The 16,470-nt window shown below is 38.4% G+C and overlaps 1 protein-coding gene across 2 annotated transcripts in view; it reads right to left on the bottom strand.

Moving 5' to 3' along the window:
- Positions 1-6,824, bottom strand: part of USP18 (ubiquitin specific peptidase 18) — a 31,614-nt gene extending 24,790 nt beyond the window's left edge. For both annotated transcript variants that reach the window (XM_037846613.1, XM_037846614.1), the window contains exons 1-2: positions 6,676-6,824; positions 6,552-6,584 (exon numbers count right to left, since the gene is read on the bottom strand). The gene's annotated coding sequence lies outside the window, so the exon portion shown is untranslated. The remainder of the gene's footprint in view (positions 1-6,551; positions 6,585-6,675) is intronic.
- Between the last annotated feature and the right edge of the window lie 9,646 nt (positions 6,825-16,470).

Below are 16,470 nucleotides of genomic sequence, written 5' to 3'. Positions count from 1 at the left end.
ATGTTCCCCAAAAAGACATGTCCAAGCCCGCACCTCCAGTCCTGCAGGTGTGAGCCCATCTGTAAATAAAACCGTTGAAGATGTTATTAATTAAGATGCAGACTCACGGAATATCCTATTTAGATGACGCCAAATTGAATCAGGGTGGGCCTCCATCCCTAATACTGGAGTCCTCATTACAAGGAGAGGAAGTTCAGATGTAGTCAGTGGAATCCAGAATTAAAAAGCCAGAGAATGGGGCAGATCCCCACACAACAGGGAAACCCCAAGGACTGCAGCAAGCCAACCCCAGAACGCTACAGACAAGGGGAGAAAATATGCCCTCTTGAGGCCTTGATTTTGGACTTCTAGCCCCCAAAATAACAAGCCAATAAATTCCTGTTGTTTAAGCAACGAGTGTGTGGTATCTGTCATAGCAGCACTGGCAAACTAAGACCTGCTACCTCTATATCATGAACATGGGGCAGAAACAATGAGTCTCTTCAATTTAACAGCATGGTGGATTAACGAGGAATTCAGCCAGGCTTCTGTGCTTGCCTTTTTACTGAGCAAATGTGATTGAAGAAATATTTAGAGTGGAAAACCAGTTCCTAAAACGTCAGGGTTGTGCAGTAGCCATCAACCGTGGAACAAACAAACTGCAGGCTATCAGCGGGTTAGGAACTGCAAACATACAATCAGGACCAGCTCCGGGAACATGCAACCCGTGCAGTAGCAAAGGGACCTGAGCTCAGAAGTGTCCGTGCATGGTCCAATGCTCTCCTGTGGCTGTCTTGAAATTCTTAATCATTTTTTAATAAGGGGCCCCACATTTTTATTTTGCCGTGGGACCCACAAATGATGGAGCCTGTCCTGCCTGTAGTGATTTGTTCACATCTTTCAAGTATGTGGCCAGAGGAGAAAGTTAGTGGGCCAGCTTCGTCGTTCTTCATCAGGCAAGAGCACGCCACATGTTGCCCAAAGAGATTCTAGGATTGCTTTGCGGTACTTACACAAGAAGTTCAAACACAATGAAATACACACACACATGATCTGCTTAAAAGCCTTCTCGATCAACAACCACAAAAAAAAAAAAAGGCTCACCACTATCTTTGCAGAGCTTAGTGTCTGCAGCTGGTTGGCTGGAACCCACTAAAGAAGTAATCAAACTGAAGGTTGCCTTGAGAACCCCAAGATTTCTTATGTGATACTTGTAAAGATACTCCCACCCGTCACGTCCTGTGGCAATGCTGAAATGGATGTGCTCTGAAGACGAGGTGAGAGGCAGATGGCCTCGAACATGACTAAATGATGATTTTAACACTCAGACCCTCAGTAATCAGCCAAAGATGCCACAGTGTGGGTAAACGCTATCGTGAATATTAAAACGTAAATTCATGTAAAAGCTTTTCTGAATTCATAGTAATTTTTCTGTGTGTTTTCTCAAATACTAAAAAGACAATTGTTATCTTGAGCAGGGTGGGGTCCTGAATTCTGTTTCGCTTTGTTTTATTAAAAGATTGAGAGCAAGAGTCTGCAATCTTGCTACTGGAGGGCAGGACCTGCACTGGGAGTGTCAGCAACCCCTGGGAGCTTGTAAAAAATGCAGAATACTGGGACCCGCCCCACCCCCTACCCGCGCAGAAAGTAGGAATCAGAATCTGCATTTTGACAAGATTCCAGGGTAATTCACACTTGCATTTAAGTTTGGGAAACTCCACCGCTCACAACAAAGACTGAAGCAGCCCTGGTTGCAGAGTTGACCAATGTGAAGGAGAGCAACTACCTTCAATTATTTTCATTTTTTTTTATAGAAAGTATATCATTTTAATTGTTTTCAGTGTGCATCTTCCTAAAACTGCATGATTTCCTAGTCACTTTTTTTTTTTTACATTTAAGAAAGTCATGAAAGAAAAAATCTGCTGCGTTTTTTCCCTTTGGGTAGATATAGAAGATAAAGAGCTATAGAAATACAGAACTCTCTTGTCCCACGGTGCCAACTTTTCATATCAATACGCCACTGCCCGAGCCTCCCCAAACACCGCCTCTGTACTAGCCAGGCTGGACGCCAATTTGGCGACAAGATTCACAACCTTGAAAATGGTCCTGGTATACGGTGGTCATCTCTGCCAGCCCAGCACCCCTCCTTTTGGTAGCAGACTCACCCTTTCTTTTATAAAAACCTCCTCTTCTCCATTTTCCCGCTGTGAAGATAGGATGGGGTTCACACCTACTTCCTGGCTGGAGGGGTCGCCTGGGGTTGTAAGCTGAAGGATGTAAATGCAACCCACGTGGGGAAAACCCACCAGATAATAAAGCCAGCCAAAGGAAACAGAGCAAAGAGATGGACAAAGACAGAGGGACAGAACTCTGCTGCCAGCCACTTGCACGCCTTGAGCCTCCTGCCCGCCAGAGTTCTCCATTCCGAGTCCCCGACCCCTGGTTTTTTAACTAGTTTGAAATGAGTCACTGTCACTTGTAGCTGAAGGAACCCTGACTAACACCAAGTCTGCTCCTAAGACTCTATCTTAAGGAAATAATCAGAGATACATACAAAGATCTATGTAAGACACCGTTTGTCAAAGTCTGGTGGGGTGTTCATTTTTTTGTTTGTTTTTTTTTTCTTTTTGGTTATAACTGATAATAATGCAAAACAGAGTGTTGATAAGAAAAATTATAGCAGTTAGCAGATTGTGGTGAACTAATTCTGGTACTGTATATAAAAATGTACATTCTTTTTAAGAGATTTTGTTCCTCCAATTAACACTAAATGATTTTTTAAAGCGGATTTTCTGTTGTTGTCAACTGCCAAAAAAAAAATGAAAGTATCCCTTCAAATTCAACTACAGCACTATCTGTAATGACCCCCCAAAATGGAAATGTAACAAGAAGAGGTAAGTAATTTACGACACACTCATAAAAGGGGATACTATAGTGACATTAAAATCATTTTACGTTGTTTAATACAGGTAGAGAAAATGACTATGATATGCCACTGAAGAAAAAAATAATTTATATAGTATGAACTCACCTTTGTAAAAAGTAAGTATAACTACACCTACTCACAGAGAAAAATGACTAACTCTCAGTGGTGGGATTACAAATCATTTTTATCTTTTTTCTTGATATTTCTCAATTTCCAAATTTCCTGTGATTAATATGCAACTCAAAAATAAGCAGTTATTCACTTAGGAGACAGATTAATATACTGTAAGGAAGCCTTTTTGGCAATAGTATTCTTGTTCCAGGACTGAAAAAAAACCTTACCGCATTAGAAATGAGAAGGAGTGTAAAAATTTTGTTTTCTGAATTCTTTTGCAAAATGTGGAGGAAAAGAAAAACTTCAGAAATTGGGAAACAACTAAATTTAGGTAGCATGTATCACTAAAACCATGTTAAATGGCTAAGATAACAAGTAAGGTCTTTCCTGTCCCTAGTAGATATTTATTTTCAATAGTTACAGAAGCAGTTTTGCCTCTTATAAGGCTCAACCTAGCAGTGTTAAGCTGAAAGAGAAAACTGTGATAGTAGACAATTCCATCAGCAGGAAATAGGATTTTGAGACCATAACAGGGGGAAATCTGAAGAAACACAGGAGAGAGAGACCCAGCCTGGGCTACCCAGAGATACTGTCCTGTGCTGGGACAAGATCTCACAAAAACTTGCAAAATCTGCCAGGAAAACCCAGTGGAGTGTATCCTTTGGGGCAGGTTGGTAGGCCAGATCCCAAAGGGAGAACAGAGAACACAGCAACCTACAGGCCTGTTCGCGGTGGAGTTGGTGGGCAACAAAGGCAAGGAAAGTGAAACTTAAAGATCTGAGAAGAAGGGAGGAAGGCCAAGGTGGTAAAGAATGCAATTAAGCTAAGCAAGTGGAATGAGCACCCATCAGAGAAAGGAGGATGGATATATTCCAAGGACGTCGAATTTCCAAACTCAGCCCCTGCCTTAAAAAATTGCCCCAACTGAGAGATTTCAAATGGAGTCGAGAAGTTACTCTGGTGGACATTCTTATGCACTATATAGATAACACCTCTTAGGTTTTAATGTATTGGAATAGCTAGAAGTAAATACCTGAGACTACCAAACTCCAACCCAGTAGTCTGGACTCCTGAAGATGATTATATAACAATGTAGCTTACAAGAGGTGACAGTGTGATTGTGAAGACCTTGTGGATCACACCCCCTTTATCTGGTGTATAAAAATGGAGATAAAAACTAAAGGACAAATGGGGTGGGATGGGGGGATGATTTGGGTATTCTTTTTTCACTTTTATTTTTTATTCTTGTTTGGTTCTTTCTGATGTAAGGAAAATGTTCAGAGATAGATTGTGGTAATGAACGCATAACTATGTTATCACACTGTGGACAGTGGATTGTATACCATGGATGATTGTATGGTGTGTGAATGTATTTCAATAAAACTGAATTTAATAAAAAAAAAAAAAAAATTGCCCCAAAGTATGAAACCAACTTCGCTCCCACTCTTTCTGAAGTTTTTACCCTTAAAATTAAGGGGGAATTTAAATAAAGGAAGCAACCAGCTTAGACCCTCACCACCAACACCATCATAGCCACGAAATCAATCAAGGTCTTGCGAGAAACAGAAAAAGAGCAGGCGACAGCAAAAAATCAGGGATGCAAGAAAACCAAAGTGGTCCCAGCCCCTAACTGGACGGTCCACTCGCAACTAAACATGTTGCAAGGAAATCTGACTCCGACCTTAAATGTCCTATAGACACGTTGCAAGGAAATCTGACTCTGACCTTAAATGTCCTAAGAGGAACAAAATCAACATGCCAGAAATATGATGTAAGTAGCCTCACTGTCTTCCAAACCCAACCCATCATGGCAACAATGAATTTAGACCTTAATCATGTGTTCACATTTTGCATTTCTTCAGTAATGGTAATGTGCCAGGCACACAGATTAGAACATTCCAGAAGAAACTTACACAGTAGGGAATTCTGGAGCTACTCTCTCCAAAAGAACAGCACATTTGGAAGGGGTTGGGACTTAGCTTCTTAGAGGCTGTGTTTATACTGAACATTTTTCCCTCAGTAAGTCCATCACTGTGCAAAAGTGCAAAACTGTGCAACATACTTTCTAAGAGTGAGAAAGAAAAACCAAAAAAAAAAAATTGCTTTTTTCGGTTATTTGATAGCACCTATAAATCCAGATGAAGGTGTAAATCCTGCGTTATTCTCCTATCCATTTAGTCCCTATGAACACATCAGCTTATCAGAAAAGTGCCCAATTCAGAGAACTCTCACTCATCATCAGAGATATGTTACATATTTGTCTGTTTCCTTCACCACATTAGCAATTTATTATGACATTTTAAATAAAGGGATTGAGCTTCCCATTTCTAAAATTCCACTTACTGTTTAAGGAATCCTTGTTACAATATTACCACAGCCTCTGATGATTTCTTTAAATTTTTTCCTACTTAAATAGTAGAGGAAAAAAACTCTGGAAAGAAGATAAACATCTGGTATCACAATCTGGATTTATTCTGTATTTACTAGTATTATTCACTTGTACCATTATTCAATACCCAATTACTTTGGAGAAATTAGAAAACATAATCTGGTTCTATTTTCAACAATTAAAAGTTAGCTCAGACTGCTGAAAACATCAAATTTTAAACATGTTAATTACTTAGAGGTTCATATGACACACTAAAATTAAAGTGGAAAAATGTGATACATTATTCAAATAATTCAATTACCCAAAACTATTTTTTCCCAGAAATGGAAGCAATGTGCAGTGGGGGAGTTATGTTTCGTGTACCTGGATAACCAACTTAATTCGCTGTCTCAGTTTGCACAATTCAACACCAAAAAGAAAGCTTTGCGTGAAATACTTTAAATGTTTTAAAATATTTGCCCTGTTTTCTGGAACAATCTTAAAATCTAACTACCTCAATACCATTCAGTACGCAGTTAAAGCCTCTCTTATAATTTTTAAACAATTTGAACTCCAGACAGGGGTCATAGCACAGAATTTCATGTTTGTGTAAGGGTCTGTTTAGCTTTCTTCCAGGGGAAAAAAAAAAATGGGGAAGAGGAGTGAGAAGAAAAGAGATTAAGACTAAAGTAGTCCGATTTGCACAATTTGGCAGAATCTTTCAAATTTCTCAGTATGTATGTCCGTTGACCCAGCAATTCCACCTCTAGGAATTTCCCACACATATATTTGTAGCTTGGTATAAATATGTACATAAAATGATATTCGGTGCCACATCATTTATGCCAATATAAACTGGAAACAACCTAAAAGTCCTTTCAAGTACTGAGGTACTTCCCATATTATACACCAGTTTAAAAAAAAATAAAGTTGACCTATCTAGATATCCTTCAATGAAAAAATGCCCGTAAGAGCCTGTTAAACGAGAAAAGCAAGTAACAATTTTAAAGACTAGTCCATGGGAAAATGTCTGGTAAGGTACACACAAATGATACAGAGCTCAAGATTGAGAGAAACTTTTGTTTCTTCTTCATACTTCTGTCTGCATTGTTCGACTATTTTAACAGGCGTGAAACCCCTTCATAATTTTAAAATTAAACTTACGGTCATGCAAAAAGTCCAACTAAATACATCAGCCTGGAAAAAAAAAAAATTCATTAGTCCAATATACCCATGTAATGAATACAGACCATTGTTACAATTTGCAGAGCCCAGATAAATTCCTTACTTATCCACGTGGCATACGCACAGAGCCCCATGGAATGGCTTTTCTGGAAAGAAGGCTTATCATCAAACTTGCCTTGAGCGCCACGAAAATGTCAAGCCTCCGCGGCTCAGTTCGATGCTCAGAGAGCTCAGAAAAGGATCGTCAGTTCTTGCCGGGACCCAGAAGAGATCTGGTAGAGGACCGTGGAGGGAGGGCAGGGGCGGGGAACTCTGGGCGGCGTCAGCTGTCACTTGCATCCGCAGCCCTGGGCTTTCGTTTCCCCCGAATGGAAAGTGAAACTAAGCGGGAGCGCGGGCTTGAGGGGAAGGAGGAGGGGCGAGCGCGGCGCTGGCAGGTGAGGGCGCCCAGACGAGTCATCTGTGCTTGTCTAGTGCCTAAGTAGTGTGCATTTGAGAATTGAAAGATGTATAATTTGTTTTAACCATGTGCCTTTTATTAGCAATTCCAAGGATGCATGACTCCTTTTATTTTACGTTTTAAGAGCTCTACAATTAGAATGCGTCTTACAGCCGTTTGGTGTTGCTTAGTCTAAATGGCAGCACTTATTTTCTTCTTAATGCTATACAATTTTTAAATGGTGCATCTTAAAATCGATGGTTTGTAGATTCATTGAAATGCGGCACATATATATAAAGTCTTTATTCTGCTGTTCAGCTGCTCTGCAGAGCCAGCAAGCAGGACCCACGTGGTGAAATGGTGGATGGACCAGAAGTGGGAAAAAATGAACCATTTCCTTCCCATTAGAACTTGTAAAGATAAGAAGGAACATTAAGACCTGACATTTATTGGGCCCATGTGTTATGCCAGGCTCTCTACTAAACTCTAAAACTAATTTAATCTATACAATGGCCCCTTGATACAGACCTATTTTTTAATTCAGTTTTATTGAGATAGAGTCACATACCATACAGTCTTCCACAGTGTACAATCAGTTGTTCACAGTATCATTGTATAGTTGTGCATTCATCACCACAGTCCATTTTTTGACATATTCATTACTCCAAAAAAAATTTTTTTAAATATAATGTTAAAATTATCAATTTCATGTATACATATTATGTTCTACAATAAAAAATTAAAAAAAAAATAAAAATACAATAATAAGGTCAGACAACCCTTTTTAGGTTCTAAAGAATTGGGGTAGCTGGTGGTGGATACCTGAAACTATCAAACTACAACCCAGAACCCATGAATCTCGAAGACAGTTGTATAAAAATGTAGCTTATGAGGGGTGACAATGGGATTGGGAAAGCCATAAGGCCCACACTCCACTTTGTCTAGTTTATGGATGGATGAGTAGAAAAATAGGGGAAGGAAACAAACAGACAAAGGTACCCAGTGTTCTTTTTTACTTCAATTGCTCTTTTTCACTCTAATTATTATTCTTGTTATTTTTGTGTGTGTGCTAATGAAGGGGTCAGGGATTGATTTAGGTGATGAATGTACAACTATGTAATGGTACTGTAAACAATCGAAAGTACGATTTGTTTTGTATGACTGCGTGGTATGTGAATATATCTCAATAAAATGAAGATAAAAAAATAATAATAATAAGGTCAGAATACAAGAACCCTCCCTTATATCCCCCTCTTATAGACACTTAGCTTTGGTATGTTGCCTTTGTTACATTTAATGGAAGCATATTTCAATGTTGCTGTTAACTATAGATGCTAGTTTGCATTGATCATATTTTTTCCCCAATACCATCCCTTTTTCAACACCTTGCAAGGTTGACATTCATTTGTTCTACAGGTAAAAACATTTTTATATTTGTACATTTAGTCACCATCATTGACAACTCTAGGTTTCACTAAGTTATACACTCCAAGCCTTTATCTTCTATCTTTCCTTCTGGTGTCACATATGCCCCTAGCCTTCCTCTTTCAACTTTACTCACACTCATCTTTGTTCAGTGTACTTACAACATTGTGCTACCATCATACAGTATTGTGCTATCCATCTCCAAATCTATGCAATCATTCCTGTTAACATTCTATACTTCAGATGCAGACATATTTTCATTCCAACTTTACATGAGGAATATTACATTTCAAAGACCTAAGTGACTTGCCCAAGGTCAATCAAGATTGGACGTGGTGGAGCCAAGAGTCCAAGGGGGAGCTGACTCTAGAACCCCTGCCTCCACCTCTGGCTTTAATTTCACTCCTTAATGGAAAATAAGGGGTCAGTGCACCCTGTGCTCTCCTGGTGGGCATACAGATATGTATACATAAGGTCAAAGGATCCATGACATGAATACATAAAATACTTGCTACCTCTTCAGAGATGATGGGGAGGGGAGCCCTATTAGGGTTATCTGCCAATGGCCTCGAGGTCAGCAGGCCTCAGATTCAGGCTGCTGGACAATGGTAACTTCATGCAGGGAAGCGGAGAGAAATCTTCTCACAAGGGCTCATCCTCTCTGAAATCCATCCATGTGGCACTGGCCAAATGCGAGGATGCAAGGAGGACTCCAGGGATGATGGGATCTCCCTGAGGCAGAGTCTGGTGTAAGTGCTCAGTTCAGAATGTCATACATGAGCAGATGTGTGTGTGTTCAAAGCGTGAACACAGACACACACATGCTATACATGTAGGTCCATGAGATGGTACCTGTGTATCACCTCTCACCCAAGTGAAGGCTCCGCCTTCCTCCAAAATAGTGCCAGCACAGCATATCCTCTCTGGAACACTGGTTGACTATAAACAATGTGTGTTTACACAGTACGCAATGATGAGTCCTCAGTATATTTGCTGACCAATCAATTACTATAACCACCTTAATATATCTGTTAACCTTGAGGAATCTCAGAAACTCTGGGAACTTATTGTGAAATAAGTTCTGGTGTCACATATGCTCCTAGCCTTCCTCTTTCAACTTGACTCACACTCATCTTTGTTCAGTGTACTTACAACATTGTGCTACCAATGTAGCACTGTTGATTATACACTTTGGATGGATTGTATGGTATGTAGATATAGCTGAATTAAACTGCTTTAAAAATTGTTTTTCAAAAAAGACCTCTGGGATGAGGGAAATGGGGAGATATTGCAAATTTTGATACAGTTTGCTAAACATTTCAAGACTGTAGAATTTTAGGGAACCTGGTGATTATTAAGAGTCAGCTATTTCTACTCAAGTGATTCATCCTGTTTGAGTCTTGGTGGTGCAGTGGGGCACATTAATTGGCATTGGTCCCCAGTGAAGAAAAGACAAGGGTCGATCTTGGGTTTGAGCCTGGACAACATAATGTGAGGGTCCATTGCAGTGATAGTGGAGGCCCTTCCTGTGCCTTACCTCACCTTCCCAAACAGTCCAGTGCTGAAGCCATTGGGGGGAGGTGGGGGGCCACAAAGGGGGTGTGCATGCAGAGGGTGTCAGAGCCCGAGCTGGAGTACCTTCAGTGGCAGACACCACCTTAACCAGGTGATCAAAATGGAAATCATCAGTGATGGGATAAACCAAACTCATTGCCTCCTGATAGGTCACGATGAAAAGAACACAGCTTTAATTTTGTGAGATTCCTGTCAAAGATTCATAACCCAAGTCCAGTCATGAAGAAACATTTCACTAACCCAAACATCTGACTAATCCAGAGTGTTCCTATGCCAGGTAAGTCCCAAAACCCAGAGGCAACAGCCTCTCCAAGAACATCAATCAGGTGTATCCCCCTTCCCCATAATGTCGACACTCCTTTTCAATATGAACAAGTTAGGGTGGTCACTGCCCAGATATTCTTAAAGATTGAGGCAGTGATCAAATGAGAGAGAGGGATAACACTGACAAGATAGAATTTATCAAAGAATTATGAATACTGAGTCTTTATATAAGTAATTATTTTTGTTTAGTTTCTAGGGTGCTAAAATAGCTAGAGGGAAATAACTGACATGGTAGAACTATAACATATGCTTCGAAATTTGCTTTACAGCTACTTTTTAATTGTACTTTGAAAGTTATCACATTTCTGTATATATGTTATATTTCACAATAAGGAAATAACTGAAATTGTGGAACTGTAACCCATAACATTCTTTGAAATTTGCTCTCTACTTGTTAAGTTGTACTTTGAAAGTTATCACTTTTCAGTATGTATGTTATATTTCATAAATACAAAAATGTAAAAAAAAAGTGTCAAGGTCACAAAAGTCAAAGAAAGGTTGAGGAATTGTTCCAAACTGATGGAGACCAGAGAAATAATCACAACTAATTGGAACAAGAGATCCTACACTGCATCCTTTTTCTGTAAAGAGCAATAGTGAAACAAGTGGCAAAACCCAAATGAGGTCAAAGGTTTACATGCAGCATTTTAATCCTAAAGTATTAGGGAGTAAGAAGTAGCATTCAGAAACCTACTCTCAAATAGTTCAAGAAAAAAAAAAAAAGTTCTTTGTACTGTACTTGTAACTATTCTGTAAGTTTTTGATATTTTCAAAATTTAAAAATGTTAAAAAAAAAAAAAAAGGTATGGGTTGTTTACAAGACTGCTCTTTGAAAGATTCTTCTAAACCGTGCCACAGAGTTTAAACTGAAACTGCAGAATACTTGTCTCAGAAGAAAGTTTGGGCCCTGAGAAGCATTTTCTGCAGCTTATACAATATTTCAGCTTCTTTGGGATAATTTCAGGGACACGAAATTCTCATCAGCTGAACTTCTTATTATTTTTCTTTTTCCTTTTTTTTAATTTAAAGGTGGGGCAAGAAGCCACATCTGACTGCCTCACTTAAAAATTCTGCCAATAAACTTAATCTGTGAAAAAGCTGCTGACTCCTTTTATGAAATAATCCGTTCTCCTTCACAGTGGAAAGCTACTCTTAAATATAGGTTTTTGCCAAGGTGAGGAAGAATTTATAGGAACTGGGGTTAATTTTTGTTCTGGGAAAAGGGCAGGTTTTGTTGCATGGATTAAGTTTTAAGGGCAAGTGATGTTAGGAGAAGAAAAGAAGAGAATTAAAAACTAATGAAATATTTCTACTTACAAAGCTTATTTCTCTAGAAACCCGTGGTTTCATATGACTTCTTTACTCATTCCTTCTCCACAACTCATTCTCCTGCCCCTTTTCCTCTCTGCGTTTTGTCAAGATATGGGGTTTTTTTTCTTATTTTAAATTCTACATTACTGTTTCATGTTGCCAAAGAATAATAAATTTGCTTTTCAGTTATGTAGACTGAATCACCATCACAGTGCTCTTTGGGGTAAATACTTTCTCCTAAGTAGGAAAGGGTGGAGGCAAGTTGAAGCAATCAAAAAGAACTCTGAGTTTCATTTCCCTGGTATTGGTTTCAGAATAGAGCTAAAAGAGACTATGACATGGCATCTGTTATCTTTCCCAGTCCTTCTCTATACTCTGGCAATTTACTGGCATAAATGAGGACTTCTTTCTAATGTTTATTATTATAACATATACGCGACATAACGTTTCCTATTTTAACCACTTTCAAGTATACAATTCCGTTGTGTTAATTACATTCGCAATGTTGTAGTACCATGACTTCATATATCCTTCACTAACATATTGGCATATTTGCTTTGTCGCTTTTCTCTTTCTCCTGTGTGTGTGTGTGTGTGTGTGTGTGTGTGTGTGTGTGGTTTGTTTATAATCACCTCTTTTGGTTTGCTGGACTATTTGAGAGTAAATTCCAGAGATCAAGATTCTCAGCCCTGCAAGGAAATGAAACCTCCCCTCTCTAGTGTGCTCTGAGTACCTGGGAGGCAGTTGGCAATTGGCACCAGATTCTGAGGTGGAGAGCCGTCTTCCTTGGGGAAAAGACCCCTTTCCTTGGGGAAGTGGTTAGGGTGGCACTGAGCCTTCAAGGCGTGAGTAGAAGCTGGTGAGGTGGGGAGGCTCCTGAGGTGGGAAGTTTAGGGTCGGCACAGTGAAAGCCAGAAACCTTGGGGTCCCAGGAAGCAATTTGGAAGAGAGGGTTGTTGTTTTTTTTCCAGAGTACCACTGATTTATTAAAAGACATTCAATTGAGCATTTTCTTTAAGAAAAGCTATGCAAAGTATCATTTTAATAGGTTGAAATCAAAGTTTCAGTCACACTGATACATAATCCCTTAGGGTGATAAAAATATCAGATAAGTTACATCTAGGGAGAACTACAGAATTCTCAAACTAAGTGGCCTCAAAGATCCAGCTTAAACCTGCCATTTTATAGCAAAGGCAACTGAAGTTTAGGTTAATAAATGACTGCCTAAGGACTTCCAGACAATGAGGAAGGGTAAGACCAAAACTAAAATTCAGGCATGCTCTATACCTTACAACATTTACATTTATAAACAAGTACTAAAGCACAACAATAAAACCAGTTTTGAAACTCAGTTAATTTTCATTATCTACCCACTTGACAGCAGTTGAATCAATTTTGCCATAGTATAGTTTTTTAATGCAATTTTATTGAGATATATTTACATACTAGATAATCATCCAAAGTGTACAATCAGTGGTTCATGCTATCGTCCTATAGTTGTGCATTCATCACCACAATCAATTTTTGAACATTTTCTTACTCCAAAAAAAGATAAAAGTAAGAAAAAAAATTAAAATAAAGAAAACCCAAAACATCCCACACCCCTTATTATTGTTATTATTATTTTCTTACTCATCTGTCCATATACTGGATAAAGGAAGTGTCAGGCGCAAGGTTTTCACAATCACACGGCATACACTAAAAGCTACATAGTTATACAATCATCGCCAAGAATCAAGGCAACTGGATTACAGTTCAACAGTTTCAGGTATTCGCTTCTAGCTATTCTAATACACTAAAAACTAAAAAGGGAGATCTATATAATGCATAAGAATGACCTCTAGAATGATCCCTCGACTCTATTTGAAATCGGGAGCGAGGGTTTTGAAGAGGAGGAACGAGGAGGGCCATGAAGACTGAATGAAGGGAGAAGATTGGTGATGGAGACGTTACCCACCCCCAAAAAAAGTTTGTCATGAGCAACTTTTTGATGGAAATCTAACAAGCTGAGTTTCTTCTGTGTGTCTGATGGGGATGCTCCAAAACAGAGATAATGAGGATGCGTCCCAGGGAAGAGAAAGAGGCTTGAGGAAGAAGATAGCATGGAAACTTCCAGAATACTGGAGATACCTGTGGAAATCCCTGTTCCCCAAGACAAATATCAAAGGACACGGTATAGCATGCTAATTAAAAAATCGAGCTGTTGGAACCAGAGTGCTTAAGTTTGAATCCTAACACATTCAAAGGTGACTTTGGGCAAGCTACTTAAAATCTCTGAGCCTTGATTTGCTCTTCTGTAAAAAAGATGTAATAGTTTTATTATAGGGTTTTATGAGAATTGAGCTTGGCACACAGAAAATGCTCAATAATTGTGAGATAAAATTGTCACAAAAAGCCTCCCTGGACCTCCTTCTTCAATTTATTAATTCAACAAATATCAAATACTTACTATGTTCAATGCATTCATTTTCCACTCTGGAAAATCCACAGAAAAAAGGTAGCACCTACCTGGAGTTTGTATGCTTGTGGCAGATTCAGATAATACATGAGTAGATTATAAGTACTAGAAACAAAAATAAACTAGGATAATAATGTAGGACAGGCTGGATTGTTCTAGGAAGCGCTGTGACCTGACTCTTTAGCAGAGAGCCGAATGAAGTGAGAGAGCCTGGGTGGTAGTTCATTATGCAATGAATCTCTTTAGTGGTTTAACAACCCTGCATCAGAATGTTAAAGATTAAATACTGCCTGATTCTTAACTTTGCAAATATTAGACTCACTAAAAAATGTATTTAAATATCCCATATCTGAAATAAATTCAACAACAAAAAAGTTATCTTTCCTTGTTTGATGATAAAATAACAAAAAAAATAATGGCACGTCCATACATTGGAACACAGCATCAGAAGTGTGTTAACCATTAAAAATGGTTAAAATAGAAAATTTTGTTACATATATGTTACAACAAAAAAGGTAATTAAAATGTTAAACTTAAAAAAAAGATCCTCAGCCCTAAATAATTCAATGCGTATGTCCTAATCTAGACAATGCAAAGATGACTCTGATATATTAAGTGATATATATGATCAATTTTATTTAAAAATTTAAAAAAATATACACAATATATGCATTGAAGAAAGTCTATCAAAAGATGGCCTCAATGTGGAGCAATTGGAACTCTTATACCTTGGTGGTGGGAATGCAAAATGGTACAGCTAGTTAGAAAAAGAACATAGCAGTGCAGCATCTTATGAAGTTAAACATAGGCTTACTGTTTGACCCACAATCCAACTTGCAAGGGTTTTCCAAGAAAAATAAAAATATATGTCCATACAAAGAAATGTTTGTAATTATTCATAATAGCCAAAATCTGGAAACAACCAAAATGTCCCTCAACTGACGAATAGACAAACAAATTGTGGTATACCCAAACTCAGCAATAAAAACGTTAGAATTATACATACAACATGGATGAATCTCAAAACCATTATACTAAGTGAAAGAACTCAGACACAAAAGACTACATCTTGTGCAATTCCATTTACATGAAATTCTAAGTAAGGCAAAACTAAAGTGACATAAAGCAGACTCACAAGTGCCTGGGTGTGGCTGGGAGAATGTGGGAAGGGCAGAGTAGGAGATCAAAGGTCAGGAGAAAACTTTTTAGAGTGATGGATATATATTCTATATTGATTGTGGTGGTAGCTATACAACTGTAAACAATTACTATGATTCACTAAACTGTATGCTTAAAATGGGTGCATTTATTGCATGTAAAGATTTGCACAACTTCCTTATGTAAAAATAATTGGATTGCAAATAATAATAATAATTAATAAATACATCATATAATGGGTACAGAGTTTCTGTTTGGAGTGATGAAAAAGTTTTGGTAATGAAAAGTTTTGATTAAAGTTTGGTAGTACAAATCTTTTTTTTTTAATTGTTTTTATTGAGATATATTCACATACCATGCAGTCATACGAAGCTTACATTCAATTGTTTACAGTACCATTATATAGTTGTGCATTCATCACCAAAATTAATTTTTGACATTTTCATTACCATACACACAAAAATAATAAGAATAAAAATTAAAGTGAAAAAGAGCAATTAAAGTAAAAAAGAACACTGGGTGCCTTTTTTTGTTTTGTTTTGTTTTGTTTTGTTTTCCCTTCCCCCATTTTTCTACTCATCCATCCATACACTGGACAAAAGGGAGTGTGGTCCATATGGCTTTCCCAATCACATTGTGAACCCTCATAAGCTACATTTCTATGCAATCATCTTCAAGATTCAAGGGATCTGGGTTGTACTTTGATATTTTCAGGTATTCACTGCTAGCTGTTCCAACTCATTAGAATCTAAAAAGGGTTATCTATATTGTGCGTAAGAGTGCCCACCAGAGTGACCTCTCGGCTCCTTTTGGAATCTCTCTGCCACTGAAGCTTATTTCATTTCCTTTCGCATCCCCCTTTTGGTCAAGAAGATGTTCTCCATCCCATGATGCCGGGTCTACATTCCTCCCCGGGAGTCATATTCCACGTTGCCAGGGAGATTCACTCCCCTGGGTGTCTGATCCCACGTAGGGGGGAGGGCAGTGATTTCTCCTGCCAAGTTGGCTTAGCTAGAGAGAGGGGGCCACATCTGAGCAACAAAGAGGCATTCGGGAGGAGGCTCTTAGCACAATTATAGGGAGGTCTAGTCTCTCCTTGGTAGTACAAATCTTAAATGTAATTAAAGCCACTGAATTGTACACTTAAAAATGGTTAAAATAGAAAATTTTATTATATATATATGTTACAACAAAAAAGGTAATTAAAA

Source organism: Choloepus didactylus, chromosome 8 (assembly GCF_015220235.1).
Source record: "Choloepus didactylus isolate mChoDid1 chromosome 8, mChoDid1.pri, whole genome shotgun sequence".
NCBI classification, from domain to species: domain Eukaryota; kingdom Metazoa; phylum Chordata; class Mammalia; order Pilosa; family Megalonychidae; genus Choloepus; species Choloepus didactylus.
Note: the sequence above shows the minus strand (reverse complement) of the source record. Positions and strands in the feature narration are given on the sequence as shown.